General features: G+C 39.4%; 1 pseudogene; it reads left to right on the top strand.

The window, feature by feature from the left end:
- The first annotated feature begins 1,353 nt into the window (after positions 1 to 1,353).
- LOC121140298 lies at positions 1,354 to 1,760 on the top strand (annotated as a pseudogene).
- Positions 1,761 to 15,586: the final 13,826 nt, after the last annotated feature.

Genomic DNA, 15,586 nt, shown 5'->3' on the forward strand with positions numbered 1-15,586 from the left:
CATGCACCTTTAATTCCAGCACTCGGGAGGAAGAGACAGGTGGATCTCTGTGAGTTTGAGGCCAGCCTGGTCTACAGAGCGAGTTCCAGGACAGCCTCCAAAACAATACAGAGAAACCCTGTCTCGAAAAACCAAAAAAAAAAAAAAAAACCCAAAAAAACCCCCCACAAAACACTATGCATATGCATATATGTATATAATTTCCTTGTGTATACTTATATGTATTGATAAATTGGAGAAAGTACAAATGAAATATGCATATATATACACACATATATATAAATAATAGCAAGCCATTTTATGAGCTGTATAAATATAACACATGAATTAAAATTTTTAGGTTGTCGTCCATTCTATTCCAGCATGTAGTGGGAAATGTTAGTGCCCATTGAGGTGGAGGGGAAAAAGGGGTAACAGAAAGAAAGAAATGCATAAGCTGGGGATGAAGGAAAAATTCCTTTTGAACCCTAGGGAATTAAGCAATTCAGAACTCAAAAATGAGAATATATTCTCAGAAGAAAGGCTTACATTTTCCAATCTTGATCCACACAGGAAATTTTATAGCCCCTTTCCTTGGCAAGAACCATGTTAGGTTTATGGTTTTAATCATGTTTAAATTTATTGTCAAGCCTCGAGTCTTAGAAGAGTGTAATTCAAAATTTCCTTAAAGATATATCTTAGCAGATCTTCAAAAACAACTTTGTAAAGGAGTAATTTACATGGAATACATTTTATGTATTTTTTCCAAGCTCAATGAACTTCCATATTTGTAATTATCCTCCCCATCTGGAACATAAAACATCCCCATCACTGACACAATTCCTTGGAGGTCTTTTTCAGGCAACCTCCCACCCAGTTTGAAACCTGATGGGATACTTATCATTATCTGTTAGGTTTACATGCAGCCACATTTCTTATGAATGGGATAATACAGTATGGCTTTTTTGGACAGTCTTTCTTCATTTAGCATAATGTTACTAAAATTCTAAGATGTTATATATATCAACATTTCATTAACTTTTTTACAGTTTAGTAATATGACATTGTATGAAAATCCTAAAATTTGTCAATCCATTCACTTGCTGGTGGCCATTCAGTCTGTGTTTAGGTTTTGGCTGCTATAAGTAAAACATGAGAAGTGTTTGTGTACAAATCTTTCCAAGTCAGGTACATGTTAACTTATTTTTGTATTTGGTGCCATGTAGGACAGGTTATTTATTTTTGTTTGTGAATCTTCAATTGTTGCCATGTTATTTGTTGAAAAGATCAATCTTTTTCAATGCATTATCTCAACATTGTTTAAAACAATGAGATAGCTGTCCCACCTCTGCCTTGGACCCTGCAGTCACCATGATGTTGTTGCTGAAGAAGAAGCAGGTTACCATTTTTAAGGAACTCATTTTTAAGGAAGAAGTGATGGCTGTCAAGAAAGATGTTCTGTATGCACAAACACCCTTAGCTGGCAGATGCTATGTCTGGAGACATTTCTATTGGTACCTTACTAATGAGGGTGAGCAGTATGGATGACATTACTCTGACCTAGGTCTGGAGAGCATGCATGCCACACTGTGTCACAGCAGTCCTGAGACTTGCAGGCCATGGCCCATAGGTCCGCAACCAGCAAGATTCACAAGAGGGGAGGCAGACAGAGATGTCTGTTTCCCGATGATGATTAGAAAGCTGAAGTTGGGGCTGGCTCAGCAACTGAAGCCTAATTTAGAAACAGTTTTGATTGAGGACAAGGTCAGCCACTTCAGTGAAGCTGGACATTGTGCTATGTTGTGTTGTGCCCCAAACCCCATGGAGTCTCTATGAGTCACTGGTCAACCAACAGGTTCATCCTGTTTTCCAGACCAAGTGCATCCTGTTTTCTAGTCCTGGCTTACTGCCCCAGCCTTGCCTTACGGACATCAACATCTAGCATGAGGAAAACATGGTCTCTTCCACCTGGGGGTTTTCCACTGTGCTGTAAGCCTGTATATAAGGCTTCTCCCTCTTTACAATAAAGAGACGTCTTAGCCCAAATGACTGGACATCTATCTTGTCTTTTAGTTCAATCTCCAGACTTTTGCCTGATATATTAGACTTGCTCGTGTTCCCAATCAGGGATTTTAAGCCCCCCCCACCATGGGGCAGTCCTGTGTATATGCCAGTAAAGCACTGTTGGCCAATAGGGAAGCAAGATAGGTGAGACTAGGAGTCCAGGAGGACTCTGGGAAGGAGAAACTTAAAGAGTTATCATGTAGCTGCCATAGGGGTAAGAAGTCCTGACCCTATTCTCCGGTAAGAGAAATACTTAGATTAACAATTATGGAGTAAATACTTAAGTCAGAGCTAGCCAGTAAGAAACAAGCAAGGCCAACAGCTTCATAAGTAATACAGCATCTTGTGTGTTATTTGGGGATTACAACGTGACAGAGCCCAGGTGACTGATGGGGAAAAACCAAAGTGGCTGACAAGGAAAAGGCTTCACTCAACACCCCCCCCCCCCGTATAAAAATTGTGGACTTCTTGTCTTTTCCAAAGTTAAAATAAAATCTTTAGCTGTCTTTCATTCAATGCTGGTACCTTGTGTCTTTAACAATTCTACTAACTGTTTTATCAATACAGCCTTAGAAGTTGAGGTACCCATTTTCCAATATACCCTCACAAATCCTTACCTGCTGGCCAGCCTCTGAGGGCAATCTCTCAGGGTCCCCTTTCTTTCCTTATCTTGGTTTTGGGTGAAAGCCTGGAGATTTAATCCAATCCACCCTCTTAATCTCTGAGGGCGATCTCTCAGGTTCCCCTTTCTTTCCTGATTTTGGTGGATTGGGCGAAAGCCTGGAGATTTAAATCAACCCACCCTCCAACTGAGGGCGATCCCTCAGGCAAAAGCCTGGAGATTTAACCTTTCAATTTTACTAGCTGTTAGAAGTTGAGGTACCTGTTTTCAATTCTTTTCTTTTCCAAGTTTCTCCCTCCTTTTCCAAATCTCCTTGCTTTTCCAATCTCCTTTCTTTTCCAATCTTTCCAAGTCTCTCCAAATCTCGGTGGGACCTCCACTTGTGGTGTCCACACCACAAGCAAGTCTAATACATTGGGTGAAAGCCCGGAGATCTAACTGAAAGACAAGACATCCAGTCGTTTTTGCTAAGACGTCTCTATTGTAAAGAGGGAGAAGCCTTATATACAGGCTTACAGCACAGTGGAAAAAACCCAGGTGGAAGAGATGGTGTTTTCCTTGTGCTGATGTTGATGTCAGTGGGGCAAGGCCAGGGCATTAAGCCAGGACTAGAAAACAGGATGCACTTGACTGGAAAACAGAATGCACCTGTTGGCTGACCAGCAACTCACAGAGACCCATGGGGACTGGGGTCCAACAGTGTTGAATAAACTTTAAAGAAAAAAAACCCAATGATACATTCATGAATGTGTGATTCTATTTCCATCTTCTTCATTTTGTACCACTGAGCTGTATTTCAGAGATTGTTGTTATTCATGTAGCTTTAGAATGAGTCTTATCATCAACCACTGTAGGTGCTGCAAAACTTTTATATTAAAAATTAAATAATTTTCTATCTAGTTTCATCATTTTGAATCTCAAGTTGTTAGTTTCATCAAAAATCTTGCTGCAACTTTGATCAACATATCATTGAATCTGTAGACCTATAGAGAATCTCTGTTTTTTAAAAAACACCTGAAGATAATTTTTCTTTTTTTTTAAAGATTCATTTATTGATTATGTATACAGTGTTCTGCCTGCATGTAGGCCTGCATGCCAGAAGAGGGCACCAGATCTCATTACAGATGGCTGTGAGCCACCATGTGGTTGTTGGAAGTTGAACTCAGAACCTCTGGAAGAGCAGTCAGTACTCTTAATCTCTGAGCCATCTCTCCAGTCCCTGAGAATCTCCATCTTATAGATGTCTAAATAAGCATGGTATTTTGCACAGATCTCCTTTCCTTCCTCTCTGCACTGTTTTATGGTTGCTGGACAGACCATATTACTGTCTCCTACATAATTCACATTTGTTAATTTTAAAAATTATCTTGTTAACATACAGAAATAGATTTATTTTTATGTAGGATTTGTATATTACTCTTACAATTGTACCTATTATTTATAGTAAGTTTGCATGAGCTGTAAAATTTATTTATGGAATAATGTCAGTTCTTCACTCAGGATTCCTCACTTTTCTAGTAACTGGTGGAAGCAGATGCAGACACCCACAGCTAAACACTGAGCTGAACTCCTGGGATCCAGCATGCATGGTGAAAGGCCTAATAAAGGCCCACACCTAACTGAGGAGCTAAGGGCATTTAATGGCTCCTAGGGGAGGGAGGAAAGTCTTCTTCTTCTTCTTCTTCTTCTTCTTCTTCTTCTTCTTCTTCTTCTTCTTCTTCTTCTTCTCCTTCCTCTTCCCTCTTCCTCTTCCTCTTCCTCCTCCTCCTCCTCCTCTTCTTCTTCTTCTTCTTCCTCCTCCCCTCCTCCTCCTCCTCCTCCTCTTCTTCTTCTTCTTCTTCTTCCTCCTCCTCCTCCTCCTCCTCCTCCTCCTCCTCTTCTTCTTCTTCTTCTTCTTCTTCTTCTTCTTCTTCTTCTTCTTCTTCTTCCTCCTCCTCCTCCTCCTCCTCTTCTTCTTCTTCCTCCTCCTCCTCCTCCTCCTGCTTCAGGAATTTAGGTTATAAGAGGCTACTCTTACACCAGTAGGTGGTTCTACCAAGTTGACTGAGTAGGAAAAAAACAAAACAAACAAACAAAACATGAAATTAGGAAGGGAAAGTGGTGGGCAGGATAAAAGAAGAATTGGAACTCTGAGACGATGACTTCGTTTTCTTTCTCTATAGTACGATCTCAATGAATAATCACTGATCACTGATTTATTCCACTTTAAACTTCATTTCAACTTCTTACTTTAACTCCCTTAAGTCTCAGGAAGTATATTTTTTCATTGTTCAAGAATTTCACACATGCATGCAATCCATTTTGAATGGATATTTTGAATGTCCTTTGCTTGTTTTATGCTTTAGAGACCTATGGATTCAGTATTCAAGGGGCTACTTAAAGGACCCCTCATGATACAGGAGCTCCACAAAGGGAACAAAATCAAACACTGTGAAACAATATCTCATTAGTGGATAAACTGCCTCATTATCATCATTTTCTGGCCCCACTGGCTTAATCCCACAGTGTTTATGACTGATTTAGGTGACATCCACTACAGGTTAATGAGATCCCGAAGTTCTGGGCTCTGTAAAGTTGTTCCAGAAGCCATGCTGAAAGACCCTCCACCACTTTGAGTGGAACCATCTGGGAAAGAACCTTCTGTTTTGCCAGGGGAGGGCAAGGAAGGTGGAGAAAGGTGTGGCTGTCATTGCCTCACCTCCCACCTGTACTGAACAGAACCAATTGGATGGCTTTTCTCAAGATGTGTAACTTTCTCTGGGGAAGAAGTCCACACATTGGTGGATATTTTTATTCATGCTCTTTAAAAACATGTAAGTTAAGCTGGAAATCCAAATTAATAAATAATTCAAAATTAAAAATAGAGAAAATATAAATTAATATATGCGCAGTCAAATATTTTATTATTAATTTAGGTATTAATAAGTATTTCTTTGCCTTCAAAACCCATGGCTTGTATAGTTAGAGTACTCTCAGAAAGTTTCCCTAATTTAAATTTCTTTCCTTTCACCTACAAAACAGTTGACTTCATTGTGGCATTGCCATACATGTATTCCATGCCTTGGTCATATCAGTCTCCTGTCCCTTTCCCTTCTTCTGTCTGCCACTTCCTGGTGGTTCCTTTCCCCTTCCCAAGTAGTCTCTCTAACACACACACACACACACATACATACACACACACACACACACACACAGATTATAGATGAGAGACAAAGAAATCATGACATGTTTATATTTTTGAGTGTTATACATTTTGCTTGGCACAAAGATTTCCAATTTCATCCACTTTCTTTCTTTGAAATGCTTTTATATTTTCCCTTTTATAAAAATAAGATTCTTTTCTAATACAATATAATTTGAATACAGTTTCCCCTCCCTCTATCTACTTTTCCCAGTTCCTCCCCACCTCCTCTCCCATCTGGATCCACTTCTTTCTGTCTTCCATTAGAAAACAACAGGCTTCTAAGAGATAACAACAAAACATAAAATTAGATATGCTAAGATAAAACAAAAACAATTATACTGAAGTTGGACAATTCAAGTCAACAGAAAAACAAAAGAGCCCCAAGGTAAAGTACAAGAACCAGAGAGACGCACTCATACACATATCCAGAAGTCCATAAAAGTATGAAAAGTACTGAAAAAAATATATTCTGAGGACCTGGTGTGGACTCTTGCAGGTCCTGTGATTGCTGCCTCAGATTCTATGTCTGCTTTCTTTCAAATGAAAAGATTTCATTCCTTATGGCTGAATAAAAGTCCACTGTATATATGTACTGTCTTAGTTACTTTGTTGGTGTGATACAAAAAATTGTGACCAAGGCAACTTATAAAAGAAAGCATTTATTCGGAACTTACAGTTTCAGAGTGTGAGTCCATGGCCATCGCTGCAGAGAGCATGCCAGCACAGAGGCACAAGCAGGAGACAGAGAGAGACAGAGAGAGAGACAGAGAGAGAGAGAGAGAGAGAGAGAGAGAGAGAGAGAGAGAGAGAGAGAGAGAGAGAGAGAGAGAGAGAGAGAGAGGGAGGGAGGGAGAAAGAGAGAGAGAGAGAGGAATGAAATACGTTTTTTGAAACTTCAAAGCCACTTTTTCACCCTAGTGACACGTCTCCAACAAAGCCATACCTCTTAATCTGTCTTAAACAGCTCTACCAACTGGGTACCAATTATTCAAACATAAGAGTTTGGGGAGCATTCTAATCCAAGTTGCCACATGCACCAATATTTCATGGTCATTATGTGTTGTTTGACATCTAGGCTGATCCCATAACCTGATTATTGTAGATGGTGAAGCATTAAACATAGATAAGGTGGTATCTCTATGATATTCTGACCTAGATTCTTTCAAATATATGCCTAAGGGTGACATCTCTGGAAAAGGTTGTTTCTTAATTTCAAAGCCTCATAATTGCTATAAAATCACAAAATTCATGGATTGTAGGTGTGAATGTATCCAATAACATCAAACACAGTTACAATACTCTTTATAACTTTTAAAGTAATACTTTTACTATCACCTATTAGTTATAGATAATGAGTTTATTATATTTTGTACATGTACATAACATATTTTGATCATATTTAGCTTCTTGTCTACCTCTTTCATTCAACTTTCTTCCATGACTAGCCTCCCTTCTACCTTTGTTAAGTTTTTTTTTTTTTTTTGCTGTATGTGACCCAGCATTTCATTAGGGTTTTTCACAGAAGCATTATGGGAGCTTGTTTACAGGAAACATATGCACTTATAAATAGCTATGCCATTACATCCTTCATCAACTGTTATCTACATGTAAGTTCTCAGGGAGGGCTGGGATCCCATGAATGCCCTTCTTTTCGTCTTTCATAATTTTATAGGTACACTGAAAAACACTTTCTATGTCTTCAACTTAAAAAAAATAATCCACTGAAAAATTTTTAATGGTTCCCAGCAGACAGTAAATGGTATAGAGACCTGGGTTTCTCATTTGACATTTGATTCTTATGCTTTCCATATGATATCTGACATAGTGAAGAAGAATGTCAATATTTGTTGAAGTGCTGAGCAAACAGATAAAACAAACTAGTCTGCACTCTGGGAGAGAGCACAAGCCTAGAGAATGAAGAGACAAGTAGAACAGTTCAGTGTGATGCCCTAAGTGCCATCAATCAAAGCCCCAGGAGGAAAGAGCTTCCATGCATACAAATTGAACAGTTTAAGTAGAATTTCATGAAAATTTGGGCAGGATCAAAAGGGAAAGGGAGGAATTAGTTGCTGGAAAAAGGACCAGCTGCCTCAAAGGTGACTTTAGTTCAAGGGATTCAGCAGCCTGAAGACTTTTCCTGAATCAGATAGAGACAGCAAGATGTGAATCTTATCTATGCCAGGCAGATCAAGTAATAGTATACAAGGAAGGAATGTCTCAGTGGCTAAGTCATGGAGAGAAGACCATTCCAGGAGGGGGCAAGGCTCAGAGGTTCTGGGGTGGAGTACTGTTGAGAAGGATTGAGAATCAGAGAGGAAGTGTATTGTGAGGGGTCTTTCCAAACAGGGACCTCTGCTGTAGACACGACCCATTGCCTGGTTAGGAACCCAAACTCTTGATAACCTTCCTGGAAGCTGACAGCCTCTCCCAGTGAAATGGAAATATAGCTATAGGTGATGCTGTGAAATTTTGCAGCTTAGCTTTCTTCTTTGTCTTGAACATAGGGCTCAAAGGTGTGCTATCTCCCAGTTCCATTTCAGATACTCCCTCCACATTTGTTGGAGCAAACAGTCAAAAGTATGTATGAAGAAGCAAGCCCTTGCTGGTATTATAGGAATAGCCAGGCTGAGAGCAGGCAACACAAGATCTGCCTAAAGGGGGCAGTAAAAGAGCAAGAGATGGTTCATGAGTTCCTGAGTCTGTTCCTGGACTAGAGAGCAATCCTCAAACAACCACACTGAAAACAGGCTCCTGAACAGGAATTCTTGGACTGGATTAAGGCTTTGACTCAGTCTTGCCCTTTTCTAGGTGGGCTTCCCAGAGGATGCCGTTGATCAGCTGTGCTATCCATTCCAGCCAGGTGCAGCCAATTGTCACTCTATTAGTAAGTGTAAGAACAGTGGTTGGGGCTTTATTACTTTGCTCCACAGGATCTATCTGAAGGATAGGAAGCTGGGCACAGGTACCTAGACAGGAGTGGATAACAGCAGGGTAGATGTGTAGATGAGTTACCCTGCAGTTGTTCCTGTTGGTGCCTGCATACCTCAGCTCCTATAATCAGCTCTGGCCTGTATTTTTTGGACCATTTACAGTGAACCTAGCTATCTCACTCAGTACTTTCTAGGTCTCCCACATTGTGCTTGTCTGCTACATCCAGAAAAAAAACATTTACTCTATATTAAGAGAATAATCAAGAGCATGATTACTACTGTGGAAGTTGGTTCAACAAAATCACCATTGACCACATTAAGAATAGACTTCATGTAGAATGACATGAAAAAAAAAAGCATTCCAGCTTCGATGGAAGCCCAATGTTCCTCTTCAGTGGGAGTAGACCTTGCAACCATCTATGTAGCCATCTAGGTCAGTCTGTGGCCAGTGTGCCTCATGAGGCTTAGGATGGTTATATATGTGGTCTAACACAAAATTGTAAGCTTACTTAAAATATTATGAAACATTTTTGGAGAGTTTTTCTAGGCAACTTGATTGTGTAGTTCACCAGCTGAACTTTGTACATGACAAGATCATGTCACAATGCCACCCATATTTTCTGTTGTGGCTCTCTAACTCCAAATTTTGTTCAGTTATGAGGAAAGCAGAACCATTTGGACAATTGTAACATTCAACCTGGCTTAGAAACTCAAATTTGATTTAGGATTTCATGTTTTGCTCACAGGTGCCACATCCAAACTGTCTCCAAGCCCCCACGCTCAGTTTAAGAGCTATCACTGTAGAGTAGTCTGGAGATATGGGTGCTGTCTACATATTTATAGCTCACACTCAGTCTTACAATCCAGATGCTTCTGTATATGGATCAAGGCTTTTCGACTCCTAAAGTGCTGTTGCTTGGTAACGGGGATACTCTTCTCCCTTTACCAAGTTGCCAGGGGAACAATGTTAAAATGAAAACCCAAGGTCAAGTTTGTGAAAAAGGAGAAAGAGTATTTTTAACCTTATCCATAGATAGTGTGATTGAGATTTCTTTTGATAAAAGACTTGGAGGAAATGGGGAGAGAGCATGTGACCATCTGAGATAAGCTTTCTAGTTAGAGAACAATCAATGTAAACATCCAAGGTGTCCTTACATCTGGCCCAAATGAGGAACATCAGAGATACCAATACCTCTAGGGTGGAATAAGAAGAGAGCTGGAGACTGACCAGAGGAAGTTGTGGGATGTGAGTTATGTATTGATTTTTATGACATCGCGTGCCATCTGGATCCTTAGTGTATAAAATTGAGATGTATTGGACAGTTTTGTAAAGGAGAATGAAAATTATTTTATTTGGATTTGCTTCATATTTAAAAGAGATCAGTCTGGTTGCTGCCTTGGGGAAGCATTGTGAGAAGGTATTGATTAGGAACCCATTGCAGTAATTCTCATGGACAGAAGCCTAGGCCCCTATAGTAGCAGTTGAAGCAAGGGGGTGGACATCTAGCATTCTTAATCAATTAAGAGCACTTGGCTTAGCTTTGCATTCTCTACCCAGCAGAACTGCTAACCTCACTCAGAAATGAATAAATAAAAGATCTACAGCAGGGTGTATGAATAAATTGGAAATGTGGACAGTAAAAGGCCTGTGAGTGAAGCTGGGTCATCAAGATGATTTAGTAAGGATGGTAGCTGCCATGCTTGATACTTGAGCTTGAGTCCTGAGGCCCACAGGCTATAAAGAGACAAACAAATTTAAGTTAGTCTCTGGCCTACACATACACATACACACTCAGTCATGCATATGCATGCACAAATAATTTTTCCTTAAAAATAGAGGCTGGTAGTGGTAGCACATGCCTTTAATCCCAGCACTTAGTAGGAAGATGCAGGCAGATCTCTGTGAATTCCAGGCTAACAAGAGCTACATAGTAAGACATTGTTTCTAAAACCCCAAAAGATAGAAGATCAGTGACTTCCCTAAAAATCAAAGAGCAGGAGAGACTATTATAAGCCAAATACAGTTGAGAAGCCACAGATTATATAAGAAAATTGCATGAAAACCATCACCATGATTGGAGAAATATTATAATGACTTATTAGGAAGGAGAAAATGATTTTAACACACACAAAAGTTATAGTAATTAACATTATGACAATAGAGTAATAAAAAGACATAGGACATGAATATATAACATGTAGGAAAATATTTTAAAGTGTCAACAGGCTTGAAAAATTATAATTAAAAACATACAAAGCAAGATGTTAGTTACATTTATTTTTAAATTTTTAAATTTAATAATGACCAGGACCAATGTTATTGGCAGAAACACATACCTGTATATTTTGAAGGCATTTGATCTTATTTTTCAGTATTTGAACTGCATGGACAATTGACCAAACAGTACACTGCAAGGATTTTACTTGTGTCCTCACTCTTAAAAGTTCAACATGAGAGCCGGGCGTTGGTGGCGCACGCCTTTAATCCCAGCACTCGGGAGGCAGAGGCAGGCAGATCTCTGTGAGTTTGAGGCCAGCCTGGACTACCAAGCAAGTTCCAGGACAGCCTCCAAAGCCACAGAGAAACCCTGTCTCGAAAAAACCAAAAAAAAAAAAAAAGTTCAACATGATACCTGCACACAGTGTTCACTGTAGCAAAAATGGAAATCCCAAAATGGTTGTGGCATCACATTTATTATTCCACCAAATAGGATATGTCCAGATTATAGAATACCATGTATCCCATGATGGCAGGAGGGCCACTTGGAACGGCTGTAAAATGCCAGACTCATGCTGCTACTGAGTTGTGAATTTAAGTGCAGATTAATGTATAGTCTGTGCTCCTTGATAATAATCTTTATATATATGCTCTTTTATTACTATTTAAGGGGAAGCACAGACACTAAGTGTGTAGGTCTAGGGGGACTAGGAGTCAATCAGAACAGTTCTACAGAATCTAGTTATGCACACCATGAAACACCTTATTTTTGCCATAGATGTTGTAAGCCATTCCTACTGTACCTTTCTTTTTTTCTTTTTGTTTATTTTCGAGACAGGGCTTCTCTGTGGCTTTGGAGGCTGTCCTGGGGCTACATTTTATAGACCAGGCTGGTCTCGAACTCACAGAGATCCACCTGCCTCTGCCTCCCAAGTGCTGGGATTAGTCTACCGTACCTTTCTATATCTAAGAAAACCATGTGATTTAACATGTAAATAGTGTGAGTTAATCCTCTGGAGCTCAGGATAGCTCACCTACTTAACAAGATGGACTCAAATTTACATCCAGCCACACTGCATGCTCTAGTCTATATTCTCATCTGACCCGGGGTGGAGGAGAAACAAGCATAGCTGGGATTTTCCTTTTCATCTTTCTTCCCTTCCCTTTTCTTAAAATATCAAAAAAATTTCTCCAAGAAGGAGGAGAAGCCACTATAGTATTTTTGGTACAGAACTGATGTAGTCAAATTTACTTTCTCAAAGGATTTTTTTTTTTCTGAGACAGGGTTTCTCTGTATTGTTTTGGAGGCTATCCTGGAACTCACTTTGTAGATCAGGCTGGCAGACCCGCCTGCCTCTGCCTCCCGAGTGCTGGGATTAAAGGCTCTTAGTTGTTTTTGAGGGACTATATTTACAGGGTATGGTAGGGTTCTCCAGAAAAGTGGAACCTGTGCATTGAACACATATGTACAGAACCTGAATAAACAGAATGCTTACATGTATGTGCATATGGGGATGGAGAGAGAGAGAGAGAGAGAGAGAGCAAGAAAAGGAGAGAGAGAGATTTACTATAAGAAATTAACACAGCCATTATAGACAAAGAAATTCCTTAACTCCACAGTCAACAATCTAGAGGCCTGAGAGAGCCAGTCTTGCTGTATTAGTTGGGATTAGTTGGGAAGTTGAAGGCTTAGTACTAATGAGGGGCTGACATTTCAGTTCAAGTTCTAAGGCAGAAGAATCCCACATCCCAACTCAAGGCTAGCAGACAAAGTAGATCTCTCATATTCAAGTTTGCTATTTTCTTCTAGTCAGAGTGATTTGATGAACCTTGGCCATACCATGGGGAGGAATCTACCTTACGCAGCCTACTGATTCAGATGACACCTCCTGATCCTGAGAAGCAGCCTCACAAACACACAAGGATCTGCTTACCCCATGGCCGAGTCAAGACAATATAAAATTAACCCCAACATAAGTCAAGAACACAAAAGAAGAGCCCAGTGAGGGGATTCTTGCATTTCCTAGTCAGAAGAGTTTGCCTTGTATTTGGCTGTAGCTACGTAATTTGTCTCAGTGTCAGATGAGTCACTTAGAAGGAAACTGGAGCACAGAAGTTTTAGCTATTTGTCTGCATTTCCACAGCTACTCAGTGAAAGTGCACTTATGACCCCACGCTGCACTAGATAAGTTATCCCCGATTACTGACTAGACATATTCTTGCCTTCTTTCCCATCTCCCAAAGTTCACTGGGCATTATCAACTATCATTATTACATTTTCCACTTGACCTTTTCCTCCCCCTTTTTGTACTCTTTCTGCTGGGGCGCTAAACCATGAAGTTTCCTTGGGAATCTGATGCCCTTTCAGTAAATTCTTTATTATTCTTAAATATTGACAACCAGAGAGAAACTCCTAAAATTGTTGCTTTCCCCTTGGATTTGGTTTAATTCTTCATTTGTACTTTCCATTTTGGAGGGAACTAATGCATGCATGCTGACCTAAATGATATTTTTTGGATCACAACTTCCATTAACATATATAAATTATATATTATTATTAATCATATATACATATATATGCTGGTCTTTTAGCAGCTACTTGCTCAGTCTAGGGAAATTTTGGAATTAAGTTTCAAATTTTAGAACTCTTAGAATTCTTCTTTTTCTTTTTTATCAAAAATAGTTTTTTTTCAAACATTGTATTCAGATTACAGTTTTCTTTCCCCTAATTCTTTATCTCAGTAATCATTTCGTCTCTCTCCCTCTTTACACACACACGCACATATGAAATCTTATCTAACACAAGAGTATACAACCTAAAACAAGAGGAAAGGAAATTTTAAAAAATGATGTAAGTCATGTGACTTCCTAAGAGGATGGCCTCATTATTATAACGTAACTGGAGAATTCATGTCACTGCTACTGTGTGTGAGAGCTGGCATGTTGGATGGTTGGATGGTGCAATGTGATGCTCATGTGCTTATGAATTGTGGGTGAACCACACAGATGGATCTATGGAATTTAACACCTATAACGATGTACAGTACTTAATGCTTGATAGTGATAATATATGTCTCTATTACCAGCTTATATACTCGCTATACTTTCTTATTATTCTAGATTGTTCTTATGCTCACAAAGTGTCTTATCTAAAGTTGTGTGTTATATTCACACTGGCTACAACTGTGTGGATATCATGTTGCATTGCTTTCTCTATAGTTTTGAATTAACCTTGGGCTATTGGCTCACCAGAGTTGTGTGTGTGTGTGTGTGTGTGCTTGCACACCCTTTTATTTGGGTGTGTATTAGGCTTGTTCATCTAGGCTAATATAACACCTAGGTGAGAATCCTACATAATGTTTGCATAATGATAAAGTTGTCTGACAACACATCTCTCAAGTTGTAGTTAAACAGCACATGCCCATATATTTATTGTGTATTTACTATGTGCTCCGGGTGCATTACTTGATAGCAACTCATTTGCCTTGTTTAATAATTTAATGTCAGTGTTTAGTGTGATATCTAAAACATAATACCTTTAAATATTACTTGTCAAAAGCTTGAATGAACATTCATGCTATAGGAATTTGTAAAGTGACTGATAAATAGGGTGTATGTTCTTGTCTTGGTGTGTGTAGTGTGTGTGTGTGTGTGTGTGTGTGTGTGTGTGTTTATGTGTATGCATGTGTATGCATGCTGTTATTTGAGTCATGTCTTTATACCTATGAAAACAAAACCTTAATGTACCCGAAGTTACTTTGAATCTGTTTTCTAGCATCCTTCTATTCTCAATGACTTTGGGAAATGGAAGAAGTGTGATTTTCCAGCTGATAATTTTTGTGTGTGTTTTCAGTTTTTAGTTCTCTGTTAGGGCCAGGATGGGCCTCAAATACAGTCCAAAGAGATACATTTCTAAGCTGGAAGGCAGCATCCAGAACGATTTTCCCTTGTCTAATGTCACCATAACCTCTTTAATACTGTAGAGCATTTTTCTTTTAAAAATGGTGCTCAGGTTACTTTATGGCCCCACTCCCACACATCAGTGTGTGTGAAGGGAAGGTGTGTTCATATCCCACAGTTTCACCCTATAGTTTTTGGGCAGCTTGGTCTTGATTTTCTGTGGGCATTTAGTGGTGTTTGTATAATTCACAGTGCTTCTTTCCATTAGTAGAATCAATCAAGGTTGATTATGTCTCCTTCCCAAAGCTGCTCACATTTGCAGTTTTCCTATCTTCCTTGCTTCATGGACTTCCACTGCTCATTATTAATCACTGTCTTTAAACATTTGCAATAACAGGACTACTTTTTCCTCAGCCCGGGAAACTACAGAGAAGGCTACCATCCCTTACTGCACACATGAAAAGGTACATCACAGTAGCCTCAGGCTTTCTTACAACTTGGAGTAATTTTTCACCTAAATGTATTTTAAAATTTGAGAGCAGTTGTATGCTTTTCTCTGTATTGCTGAGCAACTTAATGTGTTTTTAATGTGAGAAGCAATTTGCATTGTCCTGAAGAGTTACAGCCTCTAAACCGATCCCCTGATTGCACCAGGCTCCATTTGCCCCGAGACTTCATGTTCTAGGATA

Source organism: Mesocricetus auratus, unplaced genomic scaffold (assembly GCF_017639785.1).
Source record: "Mesocricetus auratus isolate SY011 unplaced genomic scaffold, BCM_Maur_2.0 Super-Scaffold_100004, whole genome shotgun sequence".
NCBI lineage: Eukaryota > Metazoa > Chordata > Mammalia > Rodentia > Cricetidae > Mesocricetus > Mesocricetus auratus.